The 18,215-nt window shown below is 44.1% G+C and overlaps 1 protein-coding gene across 1 annotated transcript in view; it reads left to right on the top strand.

Moving 5' to 3' along the window:
* The first annotated feature begins 1,571 nt into the window (after window positions 1–1,571).
* Window positions 1,572–18,215, top strand: part of LZTS2 (leucine zipper tumor suppressor 2) — a 285,481-nt gene continuing 268,837 nt past the window's right edge. The window contains exon 1 of the mRNA XM_063961905.1: window positions 1,572–1,734. The gene's annotated coding sequence lies outside the window, so the exon portion shown is untranslated. The remainder of the gene's footprint in view (window positions 1,735–18,215) is intronic.

The following is an 18,215-nucleotide window of genomic DNA, read 5'->3' as shown; positions in this document are numbered from 1 at the left end:
AGTCGGGATGTTAACCGCATTCCGAGCAAAGAACCCTCCCTCCCCCACCCCCACAACTATAGTCCATATGCTGTATATCTCTGTATATCTCCTGCCTGTGTTGTCCACCTTTCCTACAATACAGCCTACATGGGGTCCCCGCAAAAATCGTGCTTAGCATTTTTTTTTTTTTTTTGTAGGTGGCGTTCTCTATTTAACTATAAAAGCTGTGGAACTTCTGAGACGCCACCTCCACATTTTCACCTGAGGGGGAGGAGTGGGGGGAGAGTGTGCAGATTTTTTGCCTAGGGTGCCGAGAAACCTTGCACCGGCCCTGCACGCAAGGGTTAATTCTGTTGGGAGCCAATTAACCTGCCAGTATGTTTTTGGATTGTGGTTGGAAACCCACGAAAATACAGGGAGAATATACAAACTCCACACAGTAAGGGCCATGGTGGGAATTGAACCCATGACCTCGGTGCTGTGAGGCAGTAATGCTAACCATTACACCATCTGTACTGCCCCTTATAGTTTAAGAAATGTCTAAAACAGATTATTCGCAATGGGGACTGTGGCCTGGGGTCGCTGTTCAAGCAAGATTTTTTTTTCCGTTATACTCCAGAAAAAAAAACAACTTATTGCTTTGTATTACTGGTAGCTACACTGCCACCAATGATAAATAACCCCCATTAAAGTTTGTTTCTCTTTGGAACATGGTCAGCCGTACTTTTTACTGAGCAAGTTTTACCAATGGACACAGTAAGTGGGCAAAAATGTCAGTTTGTCCCAAATGTGCTGTGGCCCTCTGACTTTGCTGATTGAAAAGTATAGTAATTTATTACATACGGGGCTTTGTGGTTTCCAAGCTTTGGAAAATAGTGCTTTTTTTCCCTGGTACATTTCTGTATCACATACTGGAGGGGTATGTGGACAGGGCCTTAATATGTAATTATTTGTAATATAACCTATAGAGTGCATCCCATATGTGCAGGGACCACGTGATGGTTCACTCATTCATATTTACTGCAAAAACTAGGTAGTTGATAATGACAAAGTAACATAAAAAAAAGCAAATAAATAAAATAAATAAATGCATTTAATGTAAATCCATCTGTCTGTGGCTGAGCTGGCACTATTAACAGTACTGCCATAGGCACTTTCCTAGATGGTTGATAGAAAATACTGTATGCATTCCCTTTCTTATTGCTTAGGCTCTCTCTGCTCACTTGATAGCTCTAGGGCAAAACTTTTAGTTGTGCAGATTTCCAGCCCGGGCTACAAAAAAGTAAGACCGAGCCTTTAGGAACAGACCATAAAAAGTGATTATTTCACGCATTGGGTTAAAAGTCACCGCTTGGAATGTAGTGCTGTGGCCCTTTGGCCCTGCTGTGCTCCAGGCAGCGTTATCTCCGCTGTTGCTGGAATTTTTATAACGCTCTGGAGTCTTGTATTTTATATTACAGTACTGACTATGTTGCAGGGCTGATGTCGACCGTCGCTCATTCCCTGTACGGGCCCCTCCGCTGGATGTCCGCCTCACAGCCACATTGGTGAGGAGCTTCCCGGGAGAGGGCGGGTCCAGTGCTGCAGCCAGTGGGGAGGAGGCAGGGGGGTTGGCCCGTGCGATGTGTCTGTTCCCACAGCGCTAGTAGCGAGGTCCCGTGGACACTGAGCTGGGGAACTCTACGGGGGATTTACTGGATTATCGCTGCTCCTGAGCCCGGACACCGCGCCTGGAGAGTGACGTCCTGCTAAGTAAGCGTTTTATTCCTTGTACGTTGTGTCCAGGGAGAGAGCTCCCTACTCCCTATCAGACTTTGGCATCACTTTATAATGAATTGCATGTGAGGAGCAAACTGCAGAGGCAGCTGAATATGATCTTCCAAGTGTAGGGAGCAGAATAATAAAATGCACATGAAGCCCAGGCTGCTGCAGAACCTCTTTTCTTGGCAAAGCAAACTGGCTTGTGTTTGCAGAAGGCTCTGCAGCAAGCTCACTTTGGTAATACGCTTGAATGATAAACAAGTGAGTCTGATATAGACTGTATGATGAAATAATCTACTTTTGTGTTTATTTTATTATTAGTGACGTCATAATATATAGAGTGCACTGTGATGTGAGGTAGTGATACTTGGTAAACAGTGCTGGGTGCTTTGCTTGTGTAAATCATAATCATGCACATGTAAACAGGACTGAAAACCAGATAACTCAACAAACTAGGAACAAACTGGTTTTAATTGACATATTATGTAGAACAAGGCCAAAAGCTGGTTTGTGGGGTGGATAAAAGTTTCCTAGTTTATAATTTACCAAATTGCACTGTAGTTTGGGGTAACATCTGCCCAGCGGTGAGTGTTATTGCAGTGAGTACCATTATGCTGAGTGTGCTGCATGTTACATTACATGTGTTGCTGTTCATTATGGGGCTGTGCTTTGGTCTGCTTATATTGTTTGCATGACAAATGCCCCTGTTTGTATCAAGTTTTTATACATACTGTACAAGGAGTTTATCCCTTACTTGAAAATCTGTTGTTCCCCCTTTGTCCTTTGGGGTTTGCAAATTGAGGGTTAACCACTGTTTTCTATGCATTTGGTTTCATTTGCGTTGCCAGCAAACGTGTGTCATTTTGGGCTCAGCTGCATGAATAGGTGACCGTGACATGTTTAATGACATCTTAAAGAAAAACACATTAGCTGTGCTTAAATCTGCAGTATGTGCCCTTTAACCTCTGGATTACCAGGGGGACTCTTGTCACCTACAGTCTCATGTTAATTACCGTAGCACAATGGAAGTGTGTGTCTGTGACTTTGGGCATGTTTCCCAATGTAAGCGACTTTATTCAGTTCAGTGCGGTTCATGTTTTCTGCTTTAAGGATAAAATATATATGTTACATATACATTTCCAGGCCACGTTCTATTATAAAATCCCATCCAACAGTGGTCTGACATTTGTTGAGGATATTTGGGGGCCATGAAGGGCCATCTGTTGCAGCAGTTTGGCATAGTCATTTTATATGATAAGCAAAGACTATTTTTATTATTTTAATGTATCACTACTTGTGAATACAGGGGCAAACTACATGTTCCAGTCATTTAGGGGCCTGTTCATTATCACTATCAGGCCTGTTACACATGCAGAAACGCTAGTTTGCTCATGTTTTGAGTAACGGGCTTGTCTGTTATTAGGGGCCTGACAGGGCTGCCTGGTATTCAGCAAACTTTGAAAACTAATGTTTTGGAGTTTGCCTGCAGGAACCAACGGCATCTTCAGATGGCATTGGTTCCAGGAGCCCCACTCCTTTCTATGGGAAGGAGATTCTTGGTTGCAAAGAGGTCTCAAAGTGGATCCCTCTGCCGCCTCCACAATAAGTGCCCTGCGGCCTTGCGCATGTATGAACTCTGCTGGCATGGCAGAGGACAGTAATATTGCCACTGTGGTAGCAATATTACTGATTGGGAGGACACCTGCTTTTTTTGACAACTGTCCCCACACTGGAACAATACTGAATTGCTCCTCTAATTAAGTATCCATGATGGACGTTTAATCGTTGGGGATCATCCAGCAGCTGATGAGGAATAGTCCTCTTAAAATTCTAGTGGATTTATGAAAACAGGAATAAATGAGATGATATTGTGTAGTGGGAGTATACTGATGCTCAGTAATGGCCTGATACGGAGTTGAATGTATACATGTTAGCATAGAGCATTAGGCGGCTAATCAGAGGTGGAAGCAATGTTAATAAAATCGCAAACGGCTGTGTATCGGCCGTCTGCGCATCAGCTGTGGCTGAATTGCGCATGTGTGGACTTTCATTATGTAATCACATCCCGGAAGGATGCAGCTGCATAGTGATTTGACAACAAGCGGGCGGTCGAGTGCAACATTGGGGGGGGGGGGGGGGAGTGGCGCAGCAAATGCAGGTGGCCAGATGACGTCGTTTGTAATAGGAAACATTGCACATGGTGCCTGCATACGCAACCTGGCTGCATATACAGGTGTCTACCTTTATTTCGACATTTCTGTTATGTGAATTGCAATTGCATCGCTGGGCAGCACTACACACGCTGGTTGTCCTTGCCCTGGGCTGGGCGGCCCCCAGCATGCAAATTTATCTGGAGCAGATTCTGCTATTTTAGCAAAAACTGCTACAGACTCTGAATAACCCCCACAGTGCGTATATTGACACTGCCTTTGCTTTAGAACTGAGCACATACAAGGAACTTGCAGAGTGGTAGTAGTTTGGATGACATCTATGCATAGGACCTAAGAGGCCAAGCTAGGTTGTATTGAGGCATTCTCACGCAGGCAGAGCTCAGTGAGGGTGCATCGGGACAGCTGCGGGCTATGCAGAGCGGGCTGTAAGAGTATTATTATTATTATTATTATCCTTTCTTTGTATTTAGCGCCACATGGGATCTGCAGTGTCAAATTACAAATAAGCAAAATAGTAAGACAGTAACTTACAGTTCTATGCAATATAGAACAAGTACAGGGTATAGAAACATGGCTGCATCAGTAAACAGCACTGAAATAAGTATCACAGCGGCAGAAAACCAAAGGATTTAGTGCCATCAAAGGGAGTATTGAAAAGAAGATACGTTAAGTAAGAGACGTAAAAGCACATGAGTTAAGAGGGCCCTGCTCGTGAGAATATATACGCCTGTTTCCATGCATTACACCTAAACAGGATCGGTACAATGGTGCTCTGATTGTGATGACCAGCAGCAAATCCAGCGTACTCATACCGGCATTTGCATCTCAAGATACGTACAACGCAGCATAAACCTTGCAGATATTTTTTCCGCGCATACATCTTTGCTGCAACATACGCCCAATGCATAAAATAGCAAAGCCAGGTATCTCAGCAGCAAAGCCAGGTATCTCAGCAGCAAAGCCAGGTATCTCAGCAGCAGAGCCAGGTATCTCAGCAGCAGAGCCAGGTATCTCAGCAGCAGAGCCAGGTATCTCAGCAGCAGAGCCAGGTATCTCAGCAGCAGAGCCAGGTATCTCAGCAGCAGAGCCAGGTATCTCAGCAGCAAAGCCAGGTATCTCAGCAGCAGAGCCAGGTATCAAGGTCAGGTATCTCAGCAGCAAGGCCAGGTATCTCAGAAGCAAGGCCAGGTATCTCAGCAGCAAGGCCAGGTATCTCAGCAGCAAGGCCAGGTATCTCAGCAGCAAGGCCAGGTATCTCAGCAGCAAGGCCAGGTATCTCAGCAGCAAGGCCAGGTATCTCAGCTCTCAGCAGCAAAGCCAGGTATCTCAGCAGCAAAGCCAGGTATCTCAGCAGCAAAGCCAGGTATCTCAGCAGCAAAGCCAGGTATCTCAGCAGCAAGGCCAGGTATCTCAGCAGCAAAGCCAGGTATCTCAGCAGTTACACTGTGCTAATCTGACGCAAAAGTCTGACGTAGAGGCATTTTATCAAAGACTGCTCCTGGGTGAATTATCTGTGTGGGCCCTGCCCCTTGCATCAGCCCGTGCAGAGCCGGCCTTAGGCATAGGCAAACTAGGCAATTGCCTAGGGCATTTGGTATGCCTAGGGGCACCAGCAGCTTCTGCTGATTAAAATGATATGCGGCATGCCTATATTCTGTGTGTATTCCTGGAAATCACTGTAATGTAGCATTAAAAGACGCCCAACGTTAGCAAAGCTGCCAGCTGATTCATGCCAGGCATCTCTTGCAGAACTGGTGGCGGTGCTAGGGGGCACCAGCCAAAATCTTGCCTAGGGCATCATATTGGTTAGGGCCAGCTCTGAGCCCGTGCACAGTATAGACTCTGGTACTGTGCTAGCCTACCGCCCTTACTCATATCTCCGGGAAAATAGCTCCGGCACCATTTTCCCAGTGGCCTCTCTACTACACATGCCCTATCTCTGGGAAAGTTATGCTGGTGCCATTTTCTCCAGTGATTTTCCCAGTAGTAGTTACAAGCGAAGTATATTCAGTAGGTTCAGAGTGTGTGATGTGGACTCCCCTTGGGGCAGGGGCCTGTACGCACCACTCGCCTTGCACCCACTACAGATATACAAGTGCTCTGACAGTCGTTTCCTGTATACACAACGCAGGATAAGGATGATTGTGTCATGTGTCCCTTAAGGCTGTGCTTTACTTTCAGTCATATGAATTGTCTGTAATACTTTGGTAAATATGCTTAAAGGGAGATGTAGCAAGCCATAGAAAGAATGGAGGCGTGGACACGTTGCTCATAACAACTAATTATCTTCTACCTATAATTTTAGAGAATCGACTTAAATGCCAGCTAGAATCTGATTGGGCAACTTGTTTACTACTTTACTCTTTAGGAAACTTGATACATCTCCCCCATAGTGCGATATAGCAGCCTGCCTCTTCCATACGACCTGTTCTGTTCATCTGCCGGGCCTTACAACAAAGTGTCTGGACAGACTGCTGGTACACACAGTCTCGTGTGACCTTGCAGCTGTGGTACACTTAATGACATCTATTAAAATTGCCCCCTAGAGTGTGCTTGACCCGTCTGCCCCTTCCCTCCAGGCTGAATCTGCTCTGTGCGAAATCAAGAACAGAGGTATAGATAATTCACACCACTATATTACACCTGTATGGATATAAATGTTTATTATATTATAGTTATTCATTAAAGAACAAGTAACAAAAAATGCAAAACATAACTATCTGTTTATTTGCTTTGTATACTCTTTCTTTACAAGACCTGGAGACTGCTACATGCATTACATTAAAATGTCACATGAAGTGTTTTGTTTCCAATTTACAGGGCTAGTTGGAAACAAACACAACCCGTATTAATTGTACAGTGAACATACCAGGCAGAATTAGCAGGCCTTTCAGAAAGAGATATAAGAAAAGAATATCTGATTTTATTTTGGCTTCCTAACCTGGGGGTAAATATTGCCCTGATTGTCCCCATACAAGCTCAGGGGAACTGTAAGAGCACCTTCTGATGTAGGCAATGTTATGATCATCGTACAGCTTCAGAGGTATTGGCGACTTATTATTTTAATGCTCTGAATCAGTGGGAATCTGCTTGGTACTCGTCTGTTTCAACTATTAGGCAAACAAGGCAGTCGCCTAGGGCTAAAGAACTAGACGGGTCACCACTCTCTTTGTATAGCTGTATTGTCACTGTGTGTGTTACTAAATCAAAGTGATGCAGCGCTGTTGAGTTTAGCTCTATATTAGAGACTGTAAAACATACATGCATTAGTGTAGCATGCTTTAAAAAACAAAGCAGTTTATAGTTAGTATGTCTAGACATACTGTAGGCTCACATTCAGCACCAGTTTGGGTGGGGAGAAATATTTGGGTATTGTTGATGCTGCTGCTCTGATATCAGACTGGGAATGGGTTCACTGTTTCTCTGCCTTGGTTTATCTTTGGTAAAACAATTTAAACATACCAGCAATGGTTAACCCTTCAAAACGACCCATTTACAGTCTCTGAGAACAACGCATGGGGTGTACTGACTGCGGAAGCTGAAACGTTTGAATTGTTCATCTTCGTATAGTTAAAGCGCTCCCTTTTAAACACCCCAAAAATGGCATGTCATTTTCGGACTAATTAAGCCAATTGGAAATTTATGGTTGCCTAATTAGTCATTGGGAGGAGTCCAGGGGAGATGCAGTTAAAATAGCATCTGTCGGGATCCCAGCGATCAAGAATCCTGACAGCCGGTGAAATGCAGCTGCACGGAGTCCCAACTTCCGCAGGTTATTCCCACTTGGTTAGTGAGTCCATGCCACCAACTGAGTAGGCATATAACCTGTGAAGAGCAAAGCCAGCCACGGGCCCCGAGCGTGGCAAGTGGACTCGCTGCCGGGATTCCGACAGATGGGATGCCACTGTCGGTATACTGATAGCCGGCATCCCGTCTACCAGTAAAACATATGTATACTGTCCAAGGGGTTCTGCATGGTGTCCCTAAATATTGACCTTAAAATAATGGTTTACCTACCATCTCTTACCCTCGGTGAGGTCCAAACGGGAAAAAAATATTTTACTCTGGTTCAACGCGAGTTCCTAATTGGATTGCAAAATTACTTCACAATGTGAATTTGCAGAGAAAATGTAAACTTGCTTTTTGCAGCTCACACCGAATTGGATTGACCCCTTTGCCTGAGACTTGTGCTGTCAAGGTCTATGTGTCCCTGACAAAGGGATCTATGTACTAAGCAGTGGAGACAGATAAAGTGGATGGAGATAAAGGAGTCTATTTACTAAGCCTTGGATAGAGATAAAGTGAACAGAGATAAAGTACCAGCCAATCAGCTCCTAACTGTCTTGTTTCCAAGACAGCATGTAACATGGCAGTTAGGAGCTGATTTTCTGATACTTTATCTCCATCCAATGCTTAGGACATAGACACCTAAATCTAAATTGTAAGGGGCTTTTTAGAAAAGGATTACTTATTGCACGAATATATATGTAAAATAATAAAATAAAAAGCAGGAGCATATCTGAATAATTATACCCGCAATATGGAACAGTCAGGGCTTGTCCTATTAACCATTTTAGCCCTGATCTGCTATAGTGTGTTACATTTTGGTCTGTATGCAGGCTATCCCATGGGCATATTAAGTACAGTGATCCCTATGCTTTCTGCCATGCAGTGATCTTATACATATTAGGTACTCAGTACGTACAGTGATCCCTATGCTTTCTGCCGTGCAGTGATCTTATACATATTAGGTACTCAGTACGTACAGTGATCCCTATGCTTGCTGCCGTGCAGTGATCTTATACATATTAGGTACTCAGTACGTACAGTGATCCCTATGCTTGCTGCCATGCAGTGATCTTATACATATTAGGTACTCCGTACGTACAGTGATCCTATGCTTTCTGCCATGCAGTGATCTTATACATATTAGGTACTCAGTACGTACAGTGATCCCCATGCTTTCTGCCATGCAGTGATCTTATACATATTAGGTACTCAGTACGTACAGTGATCCCCATGCTTTCTGCCGTGCAGTGATCTTGTACATATTAGGTACTGCATACGTACAGTGATCCCTATTCTTGCTGCCGTGCAGTGATCTTGTACATATTAGGTACTGCGTACGTACAGTGATCCCTATGCTTGCTGCCGTGCAGTGATCTTGTACATATTAGGGACTGCGTACGTACAGTGATCCCTATGCTTGCTGCCGTGCAGTGATCTTGTACATATTAGGTACTGCGTACGTACAGTGATCCCTATGCTTTCTGCCATGCAGTGATCTTATACATATTAGGTACTGCGTACGTACAGTGATCCCTATGCTTGCTGCCATGCAGTGATCTTATACATATTAGGTACTCAGTATGTACAGTGATCCCTATGCTTTCTGCCATGCAGTGATCTTATACATATTAGGTACTCAGTATGTACAGTGATCCCCATGCTTTCTGCCGTGCAGTGATCTTGTACATATTAGGTACTGCATACGTACAGTGATCTTGTACATATTAGGTACTGCGTACGTACAGTGATCCCTATGCTTGCTGCCGTGCAGTGATCTTGTACATATTAGGTACTGCGTACGTACAGTGATCCCTATGCTTTCTGCCGTGCAGTGATCTTGTACATACTAGGTACTGCGTACGTACAGTGATCCCTATGCTTGCTGCCGTGCAGTGATCTTGTACATATTAGGTACTGCGTACGTACAGTGATCCCTATGCTTTCTGCCGTGCAGTGATCTTGTACATACTAGGTACTGCGTACGTACAGTGATCCCTATGCTTGCTGCCGTGCAGTGATCTTGTACATATTAGGTACTGCGTACGTACAGTGATCCCTATGCTTGCTGCCGTGCAGTGATCTTGTACATATTAGGTACTGCGTACGTACAGTGATCCCTATGTTTGCTGCTGTGCAGTGATCTTATACATATTAGGTACTGCGTACGTACAGTGATCCCTATGTTTGCTGCTGTGCAGTGATCTTATACATATTAGGTACACCATACAGTGGGGTCGATTCTATTCGGCAACTTAAGAATAGCGCCGGGAATTAGCTCCCGACGCTATTCAATTCAGCTGCTAGTGACCCGCAATTGTCGGGAATTCTTCTCTCATCCCCGGGGGATGAGAGAAGAAACCCGACAAAAGTGCTGCCTCGCGGCCGGCGCGAGGCTGATTCTGTCGGGAATCAGCATCGCCGCGGGTAGTTAAGTCGGAGAATGCCCGTTCTCCCGACAAAACTACCTGTTAAGTCGGCGAGAACGGGACATCGCCGACTTAACTGGAGCTGAATTGAATAGCGTCGGGAGCTAATTCCCGGCGCTATTCTTAAGTTGCCGAATAGAATCGACCCCAGTGATTAATATGATTTGCAACTTTTCTTTCCTGGACATTTTATTACATACTGCAGCATAACTGGTGTAAAACACTTTTTTTTACCTATTAAGATGAGGGATCCACATATTACAATATATGTTTATCAGCAATTTAGTGCATTAACTGGTCAACAAGGCACTTTTGGTGCTGTATGGTTATCATTTAAGACAAATAATTTACTTGCACAGGAGGGAGTTTTCTTCCCCAGAGTTTTTGGTGGCAGCGTACCAGAGTAATGCATTTCCACATCTGTGCACTTTGGTAATGTCGGATAGATTGGTTATGCCTGATCAGTTAGCGACCACCGTCACCAGTTATGGAGGAGAAATCTAATAATTGTCTGTTACTAGCAAGTGCTACAATGCTGCTCTGATATAGGGGGTAATTCCAAGGTGATCGCAGCAGGAATTATTTTAGCAGTTGGGCAGAACCATGTGCACTGCAAGGGAGGCAGATATAACATGTGCAGAGAGAGTTAGATTTGGGTGGGTTATTTTGTTTCTGTGCAGGGTAAATACTGGCTGCTTTATTTTACACTGCAAATTAGATTGCAGATTTAACTCCCCACACCCAAATCTAACTCTCTCTGCACATGTTATATCTGCCTCCCCTGCAGTGCACGTGGTTTTGCCCAACTGCTAAAAAAATTCCTGCTGCGATCAACTTGGAATTACCCCCATGGTTTTGCCCAATTGCTAACAAACTTGATGCTGCGATCAACTTGGAATTACCCCCATAATGCAGAGGAACACTGTTACATTGCTACAGTTGCATCTGATGCTTATATGCAAATATTGCTGCACTTTTTCTGAGCTACATAGCCGCTCTTTTAGAATGTTTTTTTTGTAAAATCTTAAATAAAGTACTTGCCATTTATTTTCTTTTGTTACAGCTCTGCAATGTTCTTGTCTCATAGTTGCACCACTAACATTGCTCATTTACTATATTTTATATAGGAGAGATTTTTCTTGTATTTTCATATCAGACACGCAGTTACATAAGTTATGACCTGGCTTTCTGCAGTGCCAGATATGATGTCATTTCCTGAGGTCATAGGGGTCGATTCTATTCGGCAACTAATGAATAGCGCCGGGAATTAGCTCCCGACGCTATTCAATACAGCAACTAATTACCTGCAATTGTCGGGAATTCTTCTCTCATCCCCGGGGGATGAGAAGAGAAACCCGACAAAAGTGCTGCCTCGCGGCCGGCGCGAGGCTGATTCTGTCGGGAATCAGCCTCGCGCCGGGGAGTTAAGTCGGAGAATGTCCGTTCTCCCGACAATTCAACCTGTTTTGTCGGCGAGAACGGGCCATCGCCGACGTAACTAGTTGCTGAATTGAATAGCGTCGGGAGCTAATTCCCGGCGCTATTCATTAGTTGCCGAATAGAATCGACCCCATAGGTCTCAGAATAATGTATATTTCTGTTATTAGAAGCATAACGTTGACAAATGTTTTCTGTGCATGTATATAGAAGAGGTGCCACTCACAGGCTTTATACATGTCCATAAACGACACATTGGCCTGGTAGAAAAGTGATCCGATGTTTCAGTCCTTTAATAAGACTTTCCTCAGGGACATGGTTTGTATATATGTTACTGCACAGCCTATTTATTTTCTAAGTAAACCATGTGTATAGAGTGTTGTTAAATATGCAATACATACTCTACAATAGACAAGATACATGTAACTAATAAAATCCAGATATATCATTATTATTATCATTATTTTATATAAATGGTAATTTCTGCACTTTGAAAAAAATATATTTTCTGCTTAAAATGACTCGGTGCATCAAGTTTGCTAAGGGGTATATGCAATTGCGGTCGAATTCCGTCTGGAATTCGACCGTTATTTAATTTGACACAATTCGACAGTCAGACATCCTCCCGAATTCGACATATTCAATAAAAAACGGATTCGACAGCCCCGCTGTCGAAAAACGGACCAATTGACGATAGTGTGCGTCCTGGATTCGACTTCATGGACGGCACAAAAGTGTTTAAAAAACCCAGAAAAAAAATGCGTGGGGTCCCCCCTCCTAAGCATAACCAGCCTCGGGCTCTTTGAGCCGGTCCTGGTTGTAAAAATACGGGGGGGGGGGGGGGGGAAATGACAGGGGATCCCCCGTATTTTAGCAACCAGCACTGGACTCTGCGTCCGGTCCTGGTGCAAAAAATACGGGGGACAAAAGACGTAGGGGTCCCCCAGTATTTTTCACACCAGCACCGGGCTCCTCTAGCTAGAGAGATAATGCCACAGCCGGGGGACACTTTTATACCGGTCCCTGCGGCCGTGGCATTAAATCCCCAACTAGTCACCCCTGGCCGGGGTACCCTGGAGGAGTGGGAACCCCTTAAATCAAGGGATCCCCCCCTCCAGCCACCCAAGGGCCAGGTGTGAAGCCCGAGGCTGTCCCCCCCATCCAAAGGCGGCGGATGGGAGGCTGATAGCCAAGTGTCAAAATAAAGAATATTGTTTTTTGTAGCAGAACTACAAGTCCCAGCAAGCCTCCCCCGCAAGCGGGTACTTGGAGAACCACAAGTACCAGCATGCGGGGGGGAAATGGGCCCGCTGGTACCTGTAGTTCTACTGCAAAAAGAATACCCAAATGAAAACAGTACACACACCGTGATAGTATAACTTTATTACATACATGCACACCGACACACATACTTACCTATGTTGACACGACGACTCTGTCCCCTTCTCCATGTAGAATCCACGGGGTACCTGTAAAAAAAATTATACTCACAAAAATCCTGTGTAGATCTGTCCTCTTCTTAGTTTGTAATCCACGTACTTGGCAAAATAATAAAATGCAAAACCCGATCCACGCACTGAAAGGGGTCCCATGTTTACACATGGGACCCCTTTCCCCGACTGGCGGGACCCCCGTGACTGCTGTCAAAGAGGGTCCCTTGAGCCAATCAGGGAGCGCCACGTCGTGGCACTCTCCTGATTGGCTGTGCGCGTCTGAGCTGTCAGGCGGCGCACTCGTGATACAATGTAGCACATAGGCGCTCCATTGTATCCAATGGTGGGAACGTTGCATCAGCGGTTGAGGTTACTCGCGGTCAACCGCTGACCGCAAAGTTCCCACCATTGAATATAATGGAGCGCCTATGTGCTATGCGCCACCTGACAGCTCAGACGCACACAGCCAATCAGGAGAGTGCCACGACGTGGCGCTCCCTGATTGGCTCAAGGGACCCTCTTTGACAGCAGTCACGGGGGTCCCGCCAGTCGGGGAAAGGGGTCCCATGTGTAAACGTGGGACCCCTTTCAGTGCGTGGATCGGGTTTTGCGTTTTATTATTTTGCCAAGTACGTGGATTACAAACTAAGAAGAGGACAGATCTACACTGGATTTTTGTGAGTATAATTTTATTTACAGGTACCCCGGTGCTGGTGTGAAAAATATGGGGAACCCCTACGTCTTTTGTCCCCCGTATTTTTTGCACCAGGACCGGACGCAGAGCCCGGTGCTGGTTGTTAAAATACGGGGGATCCCCTGTTTTCCCCCCGTTTTTTTACAACCAGGACCGGCTCAAAGAGCCCGAGGCTGGTTATGCTTAGGAGGGGGAACCCCACGCATTTTTTTTTCTGGATTTTTAACCAATTACCACCCCTTCCCACTGAAAAACATGCTCTGATCTCTCCATATTATTTTAGTCCGTAAAAAATAATAATATTCTTTTAAAAAATGTATTAAATAATACTTGTGGCTCCTAAATAGACAAACCAAGTAGATAATCCCTTCTAATATAAATAGATATATAGATATGCTATTAGCAATAAAAAAACACAAAAAAACATGTTTTTTAAAAAAATTATTAGATCACGCCAGCAAAATGAGGCGGACTGAAATTGACGAAATGACTGTCGAAAAGCACTGTTGTCGAAACGACATTCTTCAATTGAATATACGTTTGTAGAAAAGCCGCATTTTTACCATTGCAGACATGTCGAATTTGACAACTGTCGAATTGCAAAAAAGTTGAATCTGAAACGCCCGTTTTTTTGTCGAAAAGTACTGTATTGCATTGTCGAATCATTTTTTTTTGTCAAAAATGCCCCGTTTTTCGACATTTGCGGCAATTTGACCGCAATTACATATGGCCCTAAATCTCCGAAAAACTACCCTGTAAAATGAATTGGTTCTTTGTGGATTTATGCCTCTTGGGGGGTAGGAAAAGGAGGGAGGGAGGTTTGGACTGTGTACACCCTAATTTTAAACGGGTGGTAGTCATGTGACCGCCGGTCGGCTGACCGACAGTCACATGACCTCCTCCGTGAGCCCGATGGCTCACTATCCCGATGGTCGGCATGCCGACCAACAGGGACTATTTCCACTCGTGGGTGTCCACGACACCCATAGAGTGGGAATAGAACCCGTGGCGACCGCAGGTCGCCACCGAGCCCGCAGCGTGGCGAGCGCAGCGAGCCCGCAAGGGGCTTGCTGCACTCGCCCTTCCCCGCCGGGATCCCGGCGTCGGTATGCTGCCGGGATCCCGGCGTCGGTAAGGTGACCGGCGGTCAGGAGACCGCCGGTCACCCGTACTACACCCTTTTAAACATAAGAGACTAAGACTTGCAGTGGCACACAGAAAAAAAAAAAGGAAAATGCAGGTGCATGCACACTCCGAGCACAAAGAAGTGCTTGGAGGGTGCACCTGCATTTAAATTTTTCCTGCAGGGTTTATGTCTCTCTCAGAAGGATAAGGTCACAATGTCAATGGTGAGAATGTCAACATGGACATAAGGTCGACAAGAAAAGTGTCTACGTGTTTAAAATGTCGACATGTCCATAATTTTGATATTTAACATGTTGAGACCAGCATGTCAACATTACATTTGTGTAAAAACTGTTTTGATATGTTAAATGATGAACTCATGAACATGTCAACATTTTAATCATGACGACATTTGTGAATGTTGACATTGCTTGTCGGCCTTATGTCCATGTCTGCATTCAGAACCTGTCGATGGACTGGTGTTGACATTCTTAATGGTGACTTTTCTTACCACAGCCCTCTCAACACACAGCAGTGCACCGACAACCAATCTGGTGGGAGTTATTCTGTATTGTTATAAGTAGTTTATTTTTTTACTGTACATACAATAACACACATTGATTTACTGGAAAACATACAGTTCAGTGTTGGGAAATCCTGGTCAATTGATTGCAAACAACCTGGATAATCACATGTCGGGGCCCATACAGAGAGGTGTGCTAGTCAGTATATTGAATGTTTTAGCACCACAAGTGCTCAGAGATGAGCATACATAAGTACGGGTGATATGTATATGTAAAGCTTGGAGGGAGATACCAACCAATCAGCTCATAGTTGTCAGTTTTCAAATACAGCCTGTAACATAGCAGTTAGGAACTGATTGGTTGGTAATTTATCTCTCCCCACTTTCTCTCTCTTCAAACTTTAATACATGTGCCCCTCAGTCACATGCCCCCTTACAGCTTGGGGGAGGCAATGGGGATTTGGCTGATTTACATTCTTCTAGATTAGATCCAGCACTTGATCCTTAATCACCCTGCACAAACTTTGGGGCATATCTATGAAACAAATTTTGCAGAAAAATTGGTATTTTCGGGGTTTCCATTCGCAATAGCAGCCCCCATAGAACTTCAGATAGCAGTTAGGAACTGATTGGTTGGTAATTTATCTCTCTCCACTTTCTCTTTCTCTCTTCAAACTTTAATACATGTGCCACTCAGTCATATGCCCCCATAGGACTTAAGATAGGGTTAGCCTTTGTAGCCTACAGGTTAAATATCTCCTATTTTCATGTTCTGCAATCTGTATTGTAAGTCCCTTTTTTCTTCTTCTGTTCATACTCTCTCTGTTTATTATGTACTCTGTAAGGCGCTGCAGACCCCCAGTGACATCTTATAAATAAAGAATACCAACTGCGGACATCACTGCATAGTGGATACCTACAGGCGGTCAGGTGGCGAAGCAGCAAAAGTCATTATGGTCCGTTATAGCAGGCGAATGCCCAATCTCTGTCAGATTGGACATGTTTAGTCCATCCTGTCATATGGAACATTAGCCTGAAGTTACCCTTTACATATTATGTCACTTCACATATTCCAAAGCTTTAAACAGCAGGTTGCAATCAGGGTGAATGATTTTTTTTTTGTATTGTACACAATAGTTAATAAACATTTTACAGATTTGTCATTAAATAATGACACATTACATAGAAACAAAGAATTTAGCAGCAGTTAAGAACCATATGGCCCGTTCAGTCTGCCCATTAGGGTTAGAGTTTTGGGGTTAGGGTTAGTCTAGGGGTTCGGTTTAGTTCATTGTATTTGGTTAGGGTCAGGGTTAGCTGGCTTAAAACAAGTTTTTTTTTTTCTTCAAAAAACACTGGGTTTTTTTTATGCTGTGACTACAGGGAGACTACCATGACTTCATAAAAAAAAAGCAAAAAAGCCTATTATACTAAAAATAATATATTCAAAATGTTTGATGCCAATGGAATGCCCAGTGCTAATACTTAACTTTTTGTGTGTTATCTGATTTTGCACTTTCTATTTGGTATTATTATTCAGATTTATTGAATTATAAGTAATAAGTAGGACTAATGCTTAACATTAACTTGTTGTTTTTATTTTTAATTTCATCTAATAATAATAATAATAATAATAATAATAATTTTATTTATATAGCGCTCTTTCTCCAGTAGGACTCAAGGCGCTTAACAGATACATAGCATAATATAGTACAGAAAATAATGAAGTACATTTTCATAAAATACAGGAGCATGAAGATACTAAAAGGGACATTATGGAAATGCTTGAGTAAACAGAAAAGTCTTGAGTCTACTTTTGAAGGATTCTATAGTTGGGGCCTCTCGCACTGTGCGGGGAAGTGAGTTCTATAGAGTCGGAGCCACATGACTAAAAGCTCGACCCCCAGATGAATTACAGTAGATTCTAGGTACTGCTAAAAGTCCTTCATCTACAGATCGCAGTAATCGAGTGGGGCAGTATGGGGTCAGAAGCTGTTTCAGGTACCTTGGGCCTTGGTCATGTAATGCTTTGAAACTCAGTAAGCCAATCTTGAAGATGATTCGCCATCGTACAGGCAGCCAGTGAAGGGAGTAGAGGATGGGTGTTATGTGGCTAGAATTGGGGCTGGTTGGTTAACAGCCTGGCAGCTGTGTTTTGCACCAGCTGTAAGCGCTGCAATTCTTTTGCTGGTAGACCAAGGTAGAGGGCATTACAGTAGTCTAAACGAGATGATACAAATGCATGTATGACTTTTGGCATATCATCTGAGGGAATTAAGTGCTTGATTCTGGCTATGTTCCTCAGGTGAAAGAATGAGGATTTGATTGTGGCTGATATCTGATGTTTAAGTGTCAAGCCACCATCCAGGACAACGCCAAGATTCCGCACACGATCACTGGTCTGTAATTCTGAATCCCAGAGTGTAAGTCCAGTTGGTTGGCTATGCTGCAGTCTTGACCTTTGATGTTGCGGTCGTATCATAAGGACCTCTGTTTTATCCGGGTTCAGTCGCAGCCAACTGGCGCTCATCCACTCCTGTAGTTCAGCTAGACAGCCATTTAGGGTTGCTATTGGGTTATCAGTGCCCGGAGCAAAGGACAAGTACAGTTGTGTATCGTCTGCATAGCAGTGGTAGACCAGGCCATGGCGCCTGGTTATTTCGCCCAATGGAAGCATGTATACTGCAAAAAGCATGGGGATAGTATAGAACCTTGTGGGACACCACATGGCAATGGCACTGGGGGTGATGAGTATAATCCAGATGATACTCTCTGTGACCTGCCTATGAGAAATTATTTGAACCAGTTTAGGACTGTGCCATCCAGACCACAGAAATGTATCAGTCGCTCAATCAGAAGTCCATGGTCCACGGT

The sequence above is a fragment of the Pseudophryne corroboree genome, chromosome 3, assembly GCF_028390025.1.
Source record: "Pseudophryne corroboree isolate aPseCor3 chromosome 3, aPseCor3.hap2, whole genome shotgun sequence".
NCBI classification, from domain to species: Eukaryota; Metazoa; Chordata; class Amphibia; order Anura; family Myobatrachidae; genus Pseudophryne; species Pseudophryne corroboree.
This window is presented reverse-complemented; position numbering and strand designations above follow the sequence as displayed.